Source organism: Lolium rigidum, chromosome 6 (assembly GCF_022539505.1).
Source record: "Lolium rigidum isolate FL_2022 chromosome 6, APGP_CSIRO_Lrig_0.1, whole genome shotgun sequence".
In the NCBI taxonomy this organism is placed as follows: Eukaryota; Viridiplantae; Streptophyta; class Magnoliopsida; order Poales; family Poaceae; genus Lolium; species Lolium rigidum.
Window position 1 is genome coordinate 58,916,643 of NC_061513.1, and position 15,982 is coordinate 58,932,624.

At 45.9% G+C, this 15,982-nt stretch overlaps 1 pseudogene; it reads left to right on the plus strand.

Annotated features, from left to right (window-relative positions):
- The first annotated feature begins 5,400 nt into the window (after positions 1–5,400).
- Positions 5,401–15,982, plus strand: part of LOC124662657 — a 60,827-nt pseudogene continuing 50,245 nt past the window's right edge.

Consider the following 15,982-nt stretch of genomic DNA (forward strand, 5'->3'; position numbering starts at 1 on the left):
TGCACGGATCAAACAATGTGCCAGATCACAGTGTATAGAACGGCAGATAGAGCAATGCTAGTATGCTTTACTGTAGACAGTATCTAAATGTACAGGAAAAACTAGGGTAGGATAACTGATTAGTGATTAGGATCACCTATTATTTCACTGAAGAAATTTGTTTGATTCGCTGAGAGAGGGCATTTCTTTCACTAATTCTCCTGGCATCTAATCGTGTGAAACTACATGCGCTGCAGAAATGGAAACCGAATGAACTAAAGAGTAATCCAACTTCACTGTAACCTAGGCTCGTAGAGTGGCGGGCTGGCAGTGCGTACCCGCGTTGGGCTTCTGTACCGTCCGGTGGTGGCTGATGAATTGTGATGGAGTCGCGTGTGCTGAGGCGGTTGGCCATCCGGGCAGGCCGCCGCCGAGGGAGGTCCAGGGCCGACGATTGAAACGACAAACGAGTCTTTGGGCATCTTTACGTTTTGAAGTCGTGTACACGTATTTTCTTATTTTACGCCTTCCTACAGATATCATGCTTTATCCCCGCCTGTGCCTACCGCTTTCTGGAACATTTCCCAGCCGACCTCGCCTCCGCCGGAGTCCGCTCCAAGAACCCCCAAATCCTCGCCTCCCCACCGATTTCGCCTCGCCGGAGTGTCGTGGTATCGTCATGACATATGCCATAGGGTGGCTAATCGAGGTGGTTCCTAGTGGTCTCACGGCGGTATCCGGAAGCGGGTATGGGCACGAGCGACACGGCGACGTACCCGGGTTCGAGGCCCTCCGATGGAGGTAACACCTCTACTCCTGCTATGAGTGTATATGATGTGTAACACAGTACAATGGTGCTCCTTGAGCTGTATCCGGCTGCTCTGAGGTGGACGAAGGCCTCTCTCTCGTGGCAGCTCTATGACTAGTGAATGGCAACTGATCGATCCCCCCCCGCACGAGGGGGTAGCCCGGCTTATATAGGCACCGGCACTTTACATATAAGTCCCTAGAGTCTAGTGGCCAGCATGGGCCGGCTTCGGCTCCCGTCCCTTCCCGAGGTGCTGACGCCAGGGAGCCGTTGAGCGTAGTGGCACGTCCCATCCGCCTGCTCTGGTCAGCGACGTGGGGGTGCTGTCGTTGTCGTCATCACGCTCTGTAGCGCGTACGGCTCGACGTACGCATGATGGCCTGTCTGGCGCGTGGCACTGCTGCTCTACAGTGCCCCGTACCTTACGGGAGATGAGGTCAGCGTGGACCTTTGAACCCGGCTCACCTACCCAGTTCCTTCCAGGGCAAGACTCGCCAGCCTCGAGTCGGTCTGAGGTACAGACCCCAGTCGGATATGGCTTGTAGAAGCCGGCCCAGCTACAGCGTTGAAGGCCGCAGCCGGGCCGACTAGGACTTAGAGCCAGCCGGCTCCCGAGGCAGCCGGCCACGGCTCCAGCCGGCTGCTCCTCAGCCGGCCTTTGCCGCGAGCCGGCCGACCTCAAGCCGGCCGCTCCGCGTCCATTGCCCTACCCGGGGTCTTCCCCCCGACACGGAGTCCGCTCAAGAACAAAGAAACCCACGAATTCCGAGCTCCCATGGAAGGCCAGGGCGGTCCCGCCCCGAAAAGGCGCACCGCCTTCTCCCTCGCGGCCGTTCCCGGCGTCGCCTCTACGGTCCCCGGAGGCACAGTGGATCGCTTGATCCGCCTCCCCGACCGCGTCCTCCTCTGCATCCTCCTCAAGATCGGCACCAAACAAGCCGTCAAGATGAGCTTCGTCTCCTGGCAATGGCGCCACGTATGGACCCAGCTCCCCGTCCTCGAATTCGACGGCGTCGACTCTACCGTTCCTGCCCGTGCCCTCGCCGCCTACCAGGCCCACGGGGAGGACGACATCCACAGCCTCACCGTCTCTCCCAACCAGGTCGACGGGAAGCAAACCACCGCCTGGCTGTCCCTCGCCGCGCCCCTCCTCTCCGGTCGGCTCCGCTTGGACAATAGACGTACTGTGACGCGGGAGACACTGCAGATGTTTCTGGCCGCGGAGGCGGGACATGTAGGGATGAGAGACGCTTTCGAGTTGCCCTGCTTCAAGAAAGCCACCGAGATTTTCATGGACCTCGGGTTTCTTGCCCTAAAGCTGCCACTGGTCGGTCTTTTCGTTGCGCTCAGGGTGATGTGGCTGGAGCACTTCTGGCTGCCACGCGAATTTAGCATCACCGGCACCATGTTTCCGTCATTGCAAGAACTCACCATCCGCATGGTCCGTGGCTTGACTGTACTGAAGCTGGATTCCAAGTCTCTGATGTATATTCGTCTGTCTTTCCTCCTTGAGATTCAGCGGCTCGACATCGTGGCTCCATGGCTCAACACATTAGAGGTGACGCTCTGCTTCTATGATGAGCTGCAACCGTTCGCCACCATTGCCGCGGAGAGATTAAAGGTGCTCAGGTGGGAAGTGCCGTGTGTTCCAGAGCTCAGAAAGATTCCGCACCTCCTCGTGCTCGGAGCCCCTCCTATTACCACGCTTTGGTCCGAAGATGTCTACGCAGAATTTCTTGATCGCTTTCCAAGCAGCCGACCATCTCGAGCTTCAGATACGTCCTGGTGTGAGTGCTTCTTCTTCTCCCCTCTTGGTGGACACCATCTTTTATGGGATCCTCTTGGACCTAATTGTGCTTTCACCAACGTAATAAGATCTATGAGGTTTTCTCACAAATGACAAATGACTAGCATGGAAGTGGCACACGCATAATTGGAGCAAGAAAGCAGAAATAGGAGTTCAGAGGCAGCACTGTTAGTATTGTAGCATATAATTCCAGTGGTTTTGAGTTTGAGCATTTGTATATGTGCAAATATCCTTCAAGAGCAGAATTGTTGGTTTTGGATATGCTACATGTGGTTTTAACTTCTGAGTAGGATATTCTGCTGGTGGTTTTGTAGTTTTGTATATATGTGCAAGGATTGTTATAAAGTTAAGTAAGGCTGCAGTTTTCCAATCTTCCCGAGAGTGTAAATTCGCTGTAGATCAGGAAAAGGAACCTGGACAACATTTGAGAAATCTATATCCCATTAGTTTCCGAAGGTCTCCGACAAGGAATTCATTCAAACATTCAGTTCGCTGTCACTTGTCTGTGCTAGTATACTTGGGATGCTGCACATTTTAGATATGACTATTTATGGGTCTGTCTGAGTTCTCAAGACCGGAAAGAACATCTTTACTTTCAAGCTACTTCATAATCTCTTCGTTGGAGTTCATATGGTGTATTGGCGAACTTATGAAACTACTTCCTTTATGTTTCTGGATGTCGACTGTGCAAACATGTCTGTCAAGGTAGTCTATGGTTCTCTGCTGTGTATATTAGATACTGTTAATTTATATATGAGCTCACCTCTGTTGGCTTCCAATGAATCAGCTGCAGGAGAATGGGTCGCTTCTCTCGGTGGAAAACATAACCATCCCTTCTCTGAATACATTGTCGTTATACTTAGAAACAAATGGTCATTATTTTGAAGGACAAGTATTGCAGTTGCTCGCAAAGTGTTCTGGTATAAGAGAGCTGAATCTATCATTCAAATCTCGAAAGGTAATTATACCCTTTGTAATATACAATCATTCAACATTTTCAATATCCTTGGCTACAGTGTGTTGAGTAATGGAAGTTATATGTTGGCTTGTAAGTTAGGCAGTGTATATATTTTCCTTATATGTTTGGGAACCAGAACATAGCAACGATTTTGAAGTGATACATAAATTCAAACATAGCTGGTGTCAAATAGTTTGCATGCAAGGAATGCCGTGTCTTTGTATATTAGAAGGAGCCGCAAAGAGGCGGAAAAACTGTACAAACTGTAGCAGCGCTACAAGAGAAAGACAGAGAAACAAAAGAAAAGATCTAAAAAACAAGGACAAAAAGAAGAAAAGAGGAAGAAAACTATACATGGGTTAACATTTGTTAACCCAACGGCCAGGGACTTAGGGAGAGTCCGGAGGTCGAGCATTGAGAGGTAAGCGACGTAACTCCTTGGCGCCGGCAAGAATCCATAGCCGAGCCTCCTCGAGGATAGAGAGTGTGAGATCCAAGTGATCTTTATACATGTTGCTAAAAATGTGTACATCTATTATCAACTATTATCTTTCTTGTACAGTTTCTTGCACTTTTGATTTTGTTAGACGGGAAATTTGGTATCTTGGCTGTTTATATATGTGATTGCCATTTTGCATCAATTCTTTCTTATCCTGTGCATTTTAGATTCAACTATAAATTTGAACTTCACTGGCTGGAATTGTTATTCAGCATGCAAATACTTTTCACTTCGTATGACAGTAAGTAATATCGTTGTGCCTAACAATGGTTGATCTTTGTAGCATCTGTTCAAATTATGGGTGCAATCCTGTTTACCGGGCTGCATATGCGGCAAAAAGCCAGGACTATGGGAAGATGAGGTCGTTAAATCAAGGACTCTACAAAAAGTGGAAATCTTCAATTTTCATGGGACTGAAGGTGAAGTTTATCTTGTGGAACAACTAGCGCTAAGGGCACCAGGGCTTCAAGTATTGAGAATAAACTCGAAGGTTGAGGATGATGCCTCATTTGACGACATTGAAGGACTGTGCCCTTTGGGTTGTAAGTATGAGACTGTATGTACGGGATAGAAGCAAAAAAGGAATAGACGATAGGATCTCTGACTTGCTATTAGAACTCTGAAGTATATACATCTGTTCATTGTACATTTTCGGCATGGGCCATCATGTATATGCAGTGGGTGTAATTGGGCTCGTGAATGATGACTGAGGTTGAAGAATCCGTTTGTAATTGCATTTGTTGTCTCTGAGATGGACCTCTTATTGTCTGCCGTAATGCAGAGCAAGCTTATGATGAATTTGGTTACTGGGCATGATAGCTATTTCTGTTTTCATGTGACCTGCATCCAACCTTGAAACAGGGAACGGTTTTATTTTGCAAGCACTTACGAACTAAGAGCAATGGTGAATGATCTTGGATGTGAGCAGTACACTGGCCGAATTGACAATGTTAGCTCTGCAAACTGAATGGTCTTTCCCCTTGTTGATCTAATTCACTAGGCATGTGGTGGAATCCTGGTCTAGGCTTCCAGCTGCGACTTACTGCACTGACTGAGTGACTGGTGACCCGGGGGCCGTAGTTCAGAGATTTCTGCAATGTTGCCGCCGACGTCCCGATCGTCCTCTGCGTCGCCGTCATCATATCCGCCTCCCACCCTTACGCCCACCTCCTCACGGCAGACGCATCCCTCCTCACCGCCGTCCTCCACCGCCTCGCCTCGCTGCCCACCGCCGCCCTCGCATTCTTCCGGGCCCTGCCGCAACTGCACCCCCTCGACGCCTCCCTCGCCTCGCACCACCACCCCGCCGCCCACTCCTCTCCTTCCTCGTCGTACGGGTCTTCGAACAGATGCGCGCGCGGCCTGCCCCCCGTCCCCCGACGCGAACGCCTGCACTGGGCTCGCCACGGGCCACGGCCTGGCTGACGGCCACAGTGCGTAAGGTGTTCGACGAAATGGCACGTGGCGTGATCGGCATGAACACGCACGTCTACAATGCCATGCTGCACATGTGCCTCAGGGCCGGGCCGCCGGGGAAACCGCGCGTGCCGATGCGCTGATGACGAGGATGGACGCGGCAGGCATGTCCGCTGGACCGCACCCTGATCGCGCTCTACGTCAGGAAGGGGATGCAGTACGAGGCGGGAGCGAATGGCGAGCGGGGGCGTAGAGGTTGACAACTCACCTGGAACACCGTGTTCAAAGATGGGAGGATGAAGGAGGCGGCCCAGCTCCACATGGACATGGTGGCGGCAGGGGTGGAACCGGACACCGTGAAGTAGAGGGTACCACTACCTAGAGACCGACTTTTGAGAAGGGAAAAACCCATCCCGCGCGCGTGCTGTCGCGACTACACGTGTCGCGCGCGGAACGTGTCCCCGGGAAAAGACGCGAATCGTTTTCCGGGTTTGGTTTTTTCCCTTTGCGCTCCGGTAGACCCGTTAACAATATGCGGACCCGTTACGCTTCTTTTTCCCTTTACGCGCGCTGTACGTTTTCAAAAAATTGGGCGGGACTTCCTTTTTGGCTTTTTCCCTTTGTATTTCCGGGCTGTGAGTTTCCTGGGGAATTAATGGGAGGGAGGTAGCACTTTCAAATAACATTTTTTTTAAATTCCAACAGAGTGCTACAAGATGACATACGTCGAAGCGAGTGCTACGGCTCGGCTTCGCCTCAGTATCAAGGCGCCTTCGGCGCATCAAACATTAATAAACATAATGAATGGCAAACATATGTCGTTGTCCCCGTTTGTCGTTACCCCCATACGTCGAAGCGAGTGTTACGGCTCGGCTTCGCCTCGTATCAAGGCGCCTTCGGCGCATCAAACATTAATAAACATAATGAATGGCAAACATATGTCGTTGTCCCCGTTTGTCGTTACCCCCATACGTCGAAGCGAGTGCTACGGCTCGGCTTCGCCTCGTATCAAGGCGCCTTCGGCGCATCAAACTATTATTTTTTTTTCTATTTTTTTCCTTTGGAAATATCTTCGTTTGATTTTCTCTTTTATTGTCTGGAAAGATTTCCGTTTTCTCTTTTATTGTCTGGAAATATTTCCGTTTTCTCTTTTATTGTCTGGAAATATTTCCGTTTTCTCTTTTATTGTCTGGAAATATTTCCGTTTGATTTTCTGTTTGTTTCTCTGGATATTTTTCTTTACCAATCGTTGTGAAGTACATCCCCGCCTTAGAGACGAGTACAAAGGCCGTTGTTTCTTTGTTTGTTTCTCTTGATAGATTTTCCGTTTTGTCCAGCGCAGGTACATGTTCCAAGGGTTCTGGAGTACAACCCCGCCTTATAGACGAGTACAGCGTAGGAACCAAGAGGAGTACGAAGGCCGTTGTTTCTCTCGTTTGTTTCTCTTGATAGATTTCCGTTTTGTCTAGCGCAGGTACATGTTCCAAGGGTTGTGAAGTACATCCCCGCCTTAGGGACGAGTACAGCAGTAGGAACCAAGAGGAGTACGAAGGCCGTTGTTTCTCTGTTTGTTTCTCTGGATAGATTTTCCGTTTTGTCTAGCGCAGATACATGTTCCAAGGGTTGTGAAGTACATCCCCGCCTTAGGGACGAGTACAGTGTAGGAACTAAGAGGAGTATTCTCTGTTTGTTTTTCTTGATAGATTTCCGTTTTGTCTAGCACAGGTACATGTTCCAAGGACTGTGAAGTACATCCCCGCCTTAGGGACGAGTACAGTGTAGAAACCAAGAGGAGTACGAAGGCCGTTGTTTCTCTGTTTGTTTCTCTGAATAGATTTTCCGTTTGGTCTAGCGCAGGTACATGTTCCAAGGGTTGTGAAGTACATCCCCGCCTTACGGACGAGTACAGCGTAGGAACCAAGAGGAGTACGAAGGCCGTTGTTTCTCTGTTTGTTTCTCTTGATAGATTTCCGTTTTGTCTAGCGCAGGTACATGTTCCAAGGGTTGTGAAGTACATCCCCGCCTTAGGGACGAGTATAGCGTAGGAACCAAGAGGAGTACGAAGGCCGTTGTTTCTCTGTTTGTTTCTCTGGATAGATTTTCCGTTTTGTCTAGCGCAGATACATGTTCCAAGGGTTGTGAAGTACATCCCCGCCTTAGGGACGAGTACAGTGTAGGAACTAAGAGGAGTATTCTCTGTTTGTTTTTCTTGATAGATTTCCGTTTTGTCTAGCACGGTACATGTTCCAAGGATCGTGAAGTACATCCCCGCCTTAGGGACGAGTACAGATGTAGGAACCAAGAGGAGTACGAAGGCCGTTGTTTCTCTGTTTGTTTCTCCGAATAGATTTTCCGTTTGGTCTAGCGCAGTACATGTTCCAAGGGTTGTGAAGTACATCCCCGCCTTACGGACGAGTACAGCGTAGGAACCAAGAGGAGTACGAAGGCCGTTGTTTCTCTGTTTGTTTCTCTTGATAGATTTTCCGTTTTGTCTAGCGCAGGTACATGTTCCAAGGACTGTGAAGTACATCCCCGCCTTAGGGACGAGTACAGCGTAGGAACCAAGAGGAGTATTCTCTGTTTTTTTCTCTTGATAGATTTTCTGTTTTGTCTAGCGCAGGTACATATTCCAATCGTTGTGAAGTACATCCCCGCCATAGAGACGAGTACAGCGTAGGAACCAAGAGGAGTACGAAGGCCGTTGTTTCTCTGTTTGTTTCTCTGAATAGATTTTCCGTTTGGTCTAGCGCAGGTACATGTTCCAAGGGTTGTGAAGTACATCCCCGCCTTACGGACGAGTACGGCGTAGGAACCAAGAGGAGTACGAAGGCCGTTGTTTCTCTGTTTGTTTCTCTTGATAGATTTTCCGTTTTGTCTAGCGCAGGTACATGTTCCAAGGACTGTGAAGTACATCCCCGCCTTAGGGACGAGTACAGCGTAGGAACCAAGAGGAGTATTCTCTGTTTGTTTTTCTTGATAGATTTTCTGTTTTGTCTAGCGCAGGTACATATTCCAATCGTTGTGAAGTACATCCCCGACATAGAGACGAGTACAGCGTAGGAACCAAGAGGAGTACGAAGGCCGTTGTTTCTCTGTTTGTTTCTCTCGATAGATTTTCCGTTTTGTCTAGCGCAGGTACATGTTCCAAGGGTTGTGAAGTACATCCCCGCCTTACGGACGAGTACAGCGTAGGAACCAAGAGGAGTACGAAGGCCATTGTTTCTCTGTTTGTTTCTCTGGATAGATTTTCCGTTTTGTCTAGCGCAGGTACATGTTCCAAGGACTGTGAAGTACATCCCCGCCTTAGGGACGAGTACAGCGTAGGAACCAAGAGGAGTACGAAGGCCGTTGTTTCTCTGTTTGTTTCTCTGGATAGATTTTCCGTTTTGTCTAGCGCAGGTACATGTTCCAAGGACCGTGAAGTACATCCCCGCCTTAGGGACGAGTACAGCGTAGGAACCAAGAGGAGTACGAAGGCCGTTGTTTCTCTGTTTGTTTCTCTTGATAGATTTTCCGTTTTGTCTAGCGCAGGTACATGTTCCAAGGACTGTGAAGTACATCCCCGCCTTAGGGACGAGTACGAGCGTAGGAACCAAGAGGAGTACGAAGGCCGTTGTTTCTCTGTTTGTTTCTCCGGATAGATTTTCCGTTTTGTCTAGCGCAGTACATGTTCCAAGGGTTGTGAAGTACATCCCCGCCTTACGGACGAGTACGGTGTAGGAACCAAGAGGAGTATTCTCTCGTTTGTTTCTCTTGATAGATTTTCTGTTTTGTCTAGCGCGGTACATATTCCAATAGCTGTGAAGTACATCTCCGCCGTAGAGACGAGTACAGCGTAGGAACCAAGAGGAGTACGAAGGCCGTTGTTCCTCTGTTTGTTTCTCTGGATAGATTTCCGTTTTGTCTAGCGCGGGAAGAGGAGTACAACTTATGTAGTAAGAAGAGTACAGGACTCGTGTCTCTTTCCTTTTTCTCTACCGTAGTTACAGGTGCAAAGGCTTGTCGAGTACAGCGGTGATGACGAATCGAGTAGAGTTCGCAGCAATAGAATTTCAGACATACGATACTAGCATTAACATTATAGTGTCAATTAATTCGAGGAGTTTCTCAAATATTACATATAAAATATTGAAAAGTACGCATGACACTAGCATTAACTAATAACCAAATAGAAATACTTGTACGTAATTCGTTGCGTTGTTCACATTGTTTCAGTACGACACATTGTACTTATTTTAACTTACGCCTCACATTGTAACTTTGTTATGACCAGCTTGAGCCAGGCACTGCCACGTAAGAATGGAGATCCTCTTTCATCTTTGAAGGTAAATGAGCAAATGTCTCCTTCTTTCAGGTAAAATTCTTCAACTATATCTCGGAAACCTTTCTTTATCATAGCTTTCCCATTCTTATCCATCTTCATGGTAGCATACATTGTAATGTCTCCCGATGAGCAGTCGACGAAGCAACTTTAACCGGTTCTTGTATGAATCCCCAAATGTGTTCATTAGTGAATTCTTCTGAAAATTCCTAAAAAGATATTAACGAACCATTATTAGTTTTGTGGTACACTATGTCAGAAGTTTTCTTGTCATGTAGACAGTAAGTATTTAATATAATTGACGAGATAAACTTACGAAAACTCCGATAAACTTACCATCTTACATATGTCTCTTGTAACAAATGATTTAGTCATGGTGCAAATATAATGTTTAATAGCTGGTGTCTGGTTCGTGATGACTTCATTTGTCAGGTGGAGTACTTGAGTGTAATTCATCTCCACGTGGTTTCCAAAGACGCATGCTTCGTCAAAATTTTCGTCTCCATAGAGTCCAGGTCCTACAATCAAGAGGTATTAATTTTCATTGAAAACTATATATTGACCGTAATGTTTGCTTTCTTAGTTGCTAGTATTTGTACCTCTAACAGTTATTTTGCCCATATGTGAGATAAAATGTGCATAACTTTCATCAATATCTCTGTCAACAGTTTTGTCTGTGCTGTTGTCACTTTCATCATTGCTTTGGCTGTTTTCAATGGCAGTGTTGGTTGTACCCTGATTACCTGTTGCCTGAATTTCCTGAATATGATGATTCATTGTTTGTAGATCATATAGTTTAGATGCATTAAGATTTAAACAAAATCAAATCAACTTTCATTGCACGGCATGAAATAATTTGGTTTCTAGGCAACTAAGCATTAAATTATGATTATTTGAAAACCTGGTCTTGAGGGTTGACGCCGTATGTTGGATAGTTGTTGCACAAGTATCCGTACTCCTCTCGCCCTTGATTGCCCAGGTCTCCGAATTCTTGCAAGCGGTGTTTCCTAGAGTTGACATTTCAATTAGTATCAGTTCATTCATTGTAAATCATATTTAAATTGAATTTAGGTCAACATTCATTTTACTTGATGAGTAGTAATATATTTTTTGTTGAACAAAGCATTAAATTTGATTATTTGAAACCTGGTAGTGAGGGTCGGACTCGCATATTGGACAGCTTCTGCACAAGTATCCGTACTTCTTTGCCCTGTTGTGTGCAGCCTCTTGCAGTCTTGAAAGCATTTTCTATGTAGAACAAAAAGGTAACCATCAAATTTCATATGCTTGCAATATATTTTGGAGACCATAGAACTACAGTTTATTGATGAATGCAAACATATAAATTTTGGATATAAATAATTTATTTCTTTCAATTTAGTTAGAGGTGATAGTTAAATTCATGTGATTTATAGTTATATCTTTTGTTATTTGTCATTTAAATATCATAGTGTGGAGTATTAGTATATTTTAGCAACGAATATATTGTTCATGATCTATATTAATCATTTAACCTTGTTTTCTTGGTTGATTTGGGATTAAAATTTTATATACTTATTAATATCTCTGTGTCCGCCTAGATTTGACCTTTTTTCCTTGGTTGACCTGGAATACGATGTATGTGTGTAATGTTTGTTCCTATCAGATCCATGAGCGGAACTTCAAGTTCGTGGTTGATTCACGAGGTTAAAAAAGAAAGCGTAGTGAGACTGTTTCCGACTAGACCCTAGATCTGTTTTCTGCATTATTGTGGTATGCGACTGATCTATTTAGATCATAGAGTTTCCACCGAATCTACAAGTTTTGGAGATATACATACCAATGATCCGAAACCTTGGATAGATTTTCCGAATTGCAGCTTGGTGTCTTGTGATGGAGATGCCGGCGATGCTCCCTTGCTTTCTTTTCCTGTTTTGGATAAGGAGGTGGATTCTTGCAAAGCGGTTGGTGTGGAAGCTGTTGATTTTACAAGCCAAGCTGGAGTAGTTTTGGTGTGGTTTCTAGCCTATGACATTTCTTACCTACTTCGGGGTGTTATTGTCCATTCACTTTTATATTTATTCTATTATGCCTCTATACATTTGGGACCTACTTGGGGGCATTATCGTCCACTCGCTTTTATGTTTATTCTATTCTGCCACTATTACACCCGGGAGCTACTGTGGGGCCTTGTCGTCCACTCTCTTTTACACTATGATATACGGGACCTACTGTGGGGCTTTGTCGTGCACTGCTTTTTACATATATTATATTGTTCCAGGTATCTGTGAAATTTTCGTAGAGAAACAAAGAGAAACACGGTACCATACTCCTCACCGTGCGGATGTTGTGGTTCATTAGTTTCAAATTTGTGGATGGGATTGTTCTCGAAAAAACAAGAATAGGAAAGACAAAAGCGCGGGTACCAAGGGGAATAAGAAAAAAATTCCTTCTTCTCCAGCGCAGGTACGAGTGCAAGGCTTATACAGTACAGCGGTGTCGGAAATACGAGTACAGCGTCTTCACTAAGAGGAGCACTGGACCTTGTTTCTCTTTGTTTCTCTGGATGTGCAAGCATTTTGGAATACGGAGGTGACGGAGAGACAAGTATAGTGTCCGCACCAAGGGTAGCATGGGGTCGTGTTTCTCTTTGTTTCTCTGTAACAATTTCTGTTTTGTCTAGCAGAGGTACATGTGCAAGGATTGTGGAGTACGAAGGTGACGGAGAGACGAGTACAGCGTCCGCACGGTGAGGAGTATGGTACCGTGTTTCTCTTTGTTTCTCTACGAAAATTTCAGTTTTGTCTAGCGCGGGTACATGTGCTAGGATTGTGGAGTACGGAGGTGACTGAGAGACGAGTATAGTGTCCGCACCAAGGGGAGCACGGGGTCGTGTTTCTCTTTGTTTCTCTGTAACAATTTCTGTTTTGTCTAGCGGAGGTACATGTGCAAGGATTGTGGAGTACGAAGGTGACGGAGAGACGAGTACAGCGTCCGCACCAAGGGTAACACGGAACCGCGTTTATTTTTTTTGTCTGCAGCAATTTGTGTTTTGTCTGGCGGAGGTACATGTGCAAGGATTGTGGAGTACGAAGGTGACGGAGAGACGAGTACAGCGTAGGAACCAAGAGGAGTACGAAGGTCGTTGTTTCTCTGTTTGTTTCTCTTGATAGATTTCCGTTTTGTCTAGCGTAGGTACATGTTCCAAGGACAGTGAAGTACATCCCTGCCGTAGAGACGAGTACAGCGTAGGAACCAAGAGGAGTACGAAGGCCGTTGTTTCTCTGTTTGTTTCTCTTGATAGATTTCCGTTTTGTCTAGCGCAGCTACATGTTCCGAGGACTGTGGAGTACATCCCCGCCTTAGAGACGAGTACAGCGTACGAACCAAGAGGAGTACGAAGGCCGTTGTTTATCTGTTTGTTTCTCTTGATAGATTTTCCGTTTTGTCCAGCGCAGGTACATGTTCCAAGGGTTCTGGAGTACATCCCCGCCTTAGAGACGAGTACAGCGTAGGAACCAAGAGGAGTACGAAGGCCGTTGTTTCTCTGTTTGTTTCTCTTGATAGATTTCCGTTTTGTCTAGCGCAGCTACATGTTCCGAGGACTGTGGAGTACATCCCCGCCTTAGAGACGAGTACAGCGTACGAACCAAGAGGAGTACGAAGGCCGTTGTTTATCTGTTTGTTTCTCTTGATAGATTTTCCGTTTTGTCCAGCGCAGGTACATGTTCCAAGGGTTCTGGAGTACATCCCCGCCTTAGAGACGAGTACAGCGTAGGAACCAAGAGGAGTACGAAGGCCGTTGTTTCTCTGTTTTTATCTCTTGATAGATTTCCGTTTTGTCTAGCGCAGGTACATGTTCCGAGGACTGTGGAGTACATCCCCGCCTTAGAGACGAGTACAGCGTAGGAACCAAGAGGAGTACGAAGGCCGTTGTTTCTCTGTTTGTTTCTCTTGATAGATTTTCCGTTTTGTCCAGCGCAGGTACATGTTCCAAGGGTTCTGGAGTACATCCCCGCCTTAGAGACGAGTACGGCGTAGGAACCAAGAGGAGTACGAAGGTCGTTGTTTCTCTGTTTTTATCTCTTGATAGATTTCCGTTTTGTCTAGCGCGGTACATGTTCCGAGGACTGTGAAGTACATCCCCGCCTTAGAGACGAGTACAGCGTAGGAACCAAGAGGAGTACGAAGGCCGTTGTTTCCATGTTGGTTTCTCTTGATAGATTTTCCGTTTTGTCCAGCGCAGGTACATGTTCCAAGGGTTCTGGAGTACATCCCCGCCTTAGAGACGAGTACAGCGTAGGAACCAAGAGGAGTACGAAGGTCGTTGTTTCTCTGTTTTTATCTCTTGATAGATTTCCGTTTTGTCTAGCGCGGTACATGTTCCGAGGACTGTGAAGTACATCCCGCCTTAGTGACGAGTACAGCGTAGGAACCAAGAGGAGTACGAAGGCCGTTGTTTCCATGTTGGTTTCTCTTGATAGATTTTCCGTTTTGTCCAGACGCGGTACATGTTCCAAGGGTTCTGGAGTACATCCCCGCCTTAGAGACGAGTACGGCGTAGGAACCAAGAGGAGTACGAAGGTCGTTGTTTCTCTGTTTTTATCTCTTGATAGATTTCCGTTTTGTCTAGCGCAGGTACATGTTCCGAGGATTGTGAAGTACATCCCCGCCTTAGAGACGAGTACAGCGTAGGAACCAAGAGGAGTACGAAGGCCGTTGTTTCTCTGTTTTTATCTCTTGATAGATTTTCCGTTTTGTCTAGCGCAGGTACATGTTCCAAGGGTTGTGAAGTACATCCCCGCCTTAGGGACGAGTACAGCGTAGGAACCAAGAGGAGTATTCTCTGTTGTTTTTCTTGATAGATTTTCTGTTTTGTCTAGCGCAGGTACATGTTCCAATAGCTGTGAAGTACATCCCCGCCGTAGAGACGAGTACAGCGTAGGAACCAAGAGGAGTACGAAGGCCGTTGTTTCTCTGTTTGTTTCTCTTGATAGATTTCCGTTTTGTCTAGCGCAGGTACATGTTCCAAGGACTGTGAAGTACATCCCTGCCGTAGAGACGAGTACAGCGTAGGAACCAAGAGGAGTACGAAGGTCGTTGTTTCTCTGTTTGTTTCTCTTGATAGATTTCCGTTTTGTCTAGCGCAGGTACATGTTCCGAGGAGCGTGAAGTACGTCCCCGCCTTAGAGACGAGTACGGCGTAGGAACCAAGAGGAGTACGAAGGTCGTTGTTTCTCTGTTTGTTTCTGCGGATAGATTTCCGTTTTGTCTAGCGCGGGAAGAGGAGTACAACTTATGTAGTAAGAAGAGTACAGGAATGTGTCTCTTTCCTTTTTCTCTACCGTAGTTACAGGTGCAAAGGCTTGTCGAGTACAACGGTGATGACGAGTCGAGTAGAGTTCGCAGCAACAGAATTTCAGACATACGATACTAGCATTAACATTACAGTGTCAATAAATTCGAGGACTTTCTCAAATATTACAGCGTCCGCACTAAGAGGAGCAGAAACTTATGCACCAACCAACATGGTTGTTCGAAAGAGTACACTTGTTACACATTGATAAACACTGGTTCGAAACATATGTTTGCGGAGTTTCAACTTTGCATACGTTACAAAAGTACAGACACTAAAAAAGTTGTAGGTAGTTCAAAGCAACTTCTTAGTACAGAGGTTTGAAAAAGAAAAGTATTGCATTCGCATCTTTTATCAAACTTCAGTTGTAGAAGTAAAAGTTTCCGATGCTTCCATTTGGGCCATCATTTTGCACCTTTAAATCAAAAATTAGGAAAACATTATTTATTTTGTAAATTCACTACAACAACTTAATAATATTACTTTATTTTGTATTCAATGAGCAAATTAATATTATCTTTATTTTTTGATTGTACCTGAATCCTTTGTTTTGGAGAAGCGGGTTACTTCGCACCCTGTTATGATACATTAACAAGTTTAAAAAACAATTTTAACGGTTGCTTGTATTGGACATGTAGTTGAGGTTAACTCACATTTTTTCCACTTCTTGTTTTTTCGCGAGTGCCTTCTTGAGTTGGAGATGCAGACTTCTTTGTCGACCTGGTTTTTTGTATTTAAATTTTGTTAGTCTTAAATTGTTGTACTTTTAACTTTAAATTTATGATTTGTAAGCAGTTCAATTAGTTAAATTTGAACAGAGACAACAAAAAATTGCAAGTGTGATTATGTCTTTTGTCGT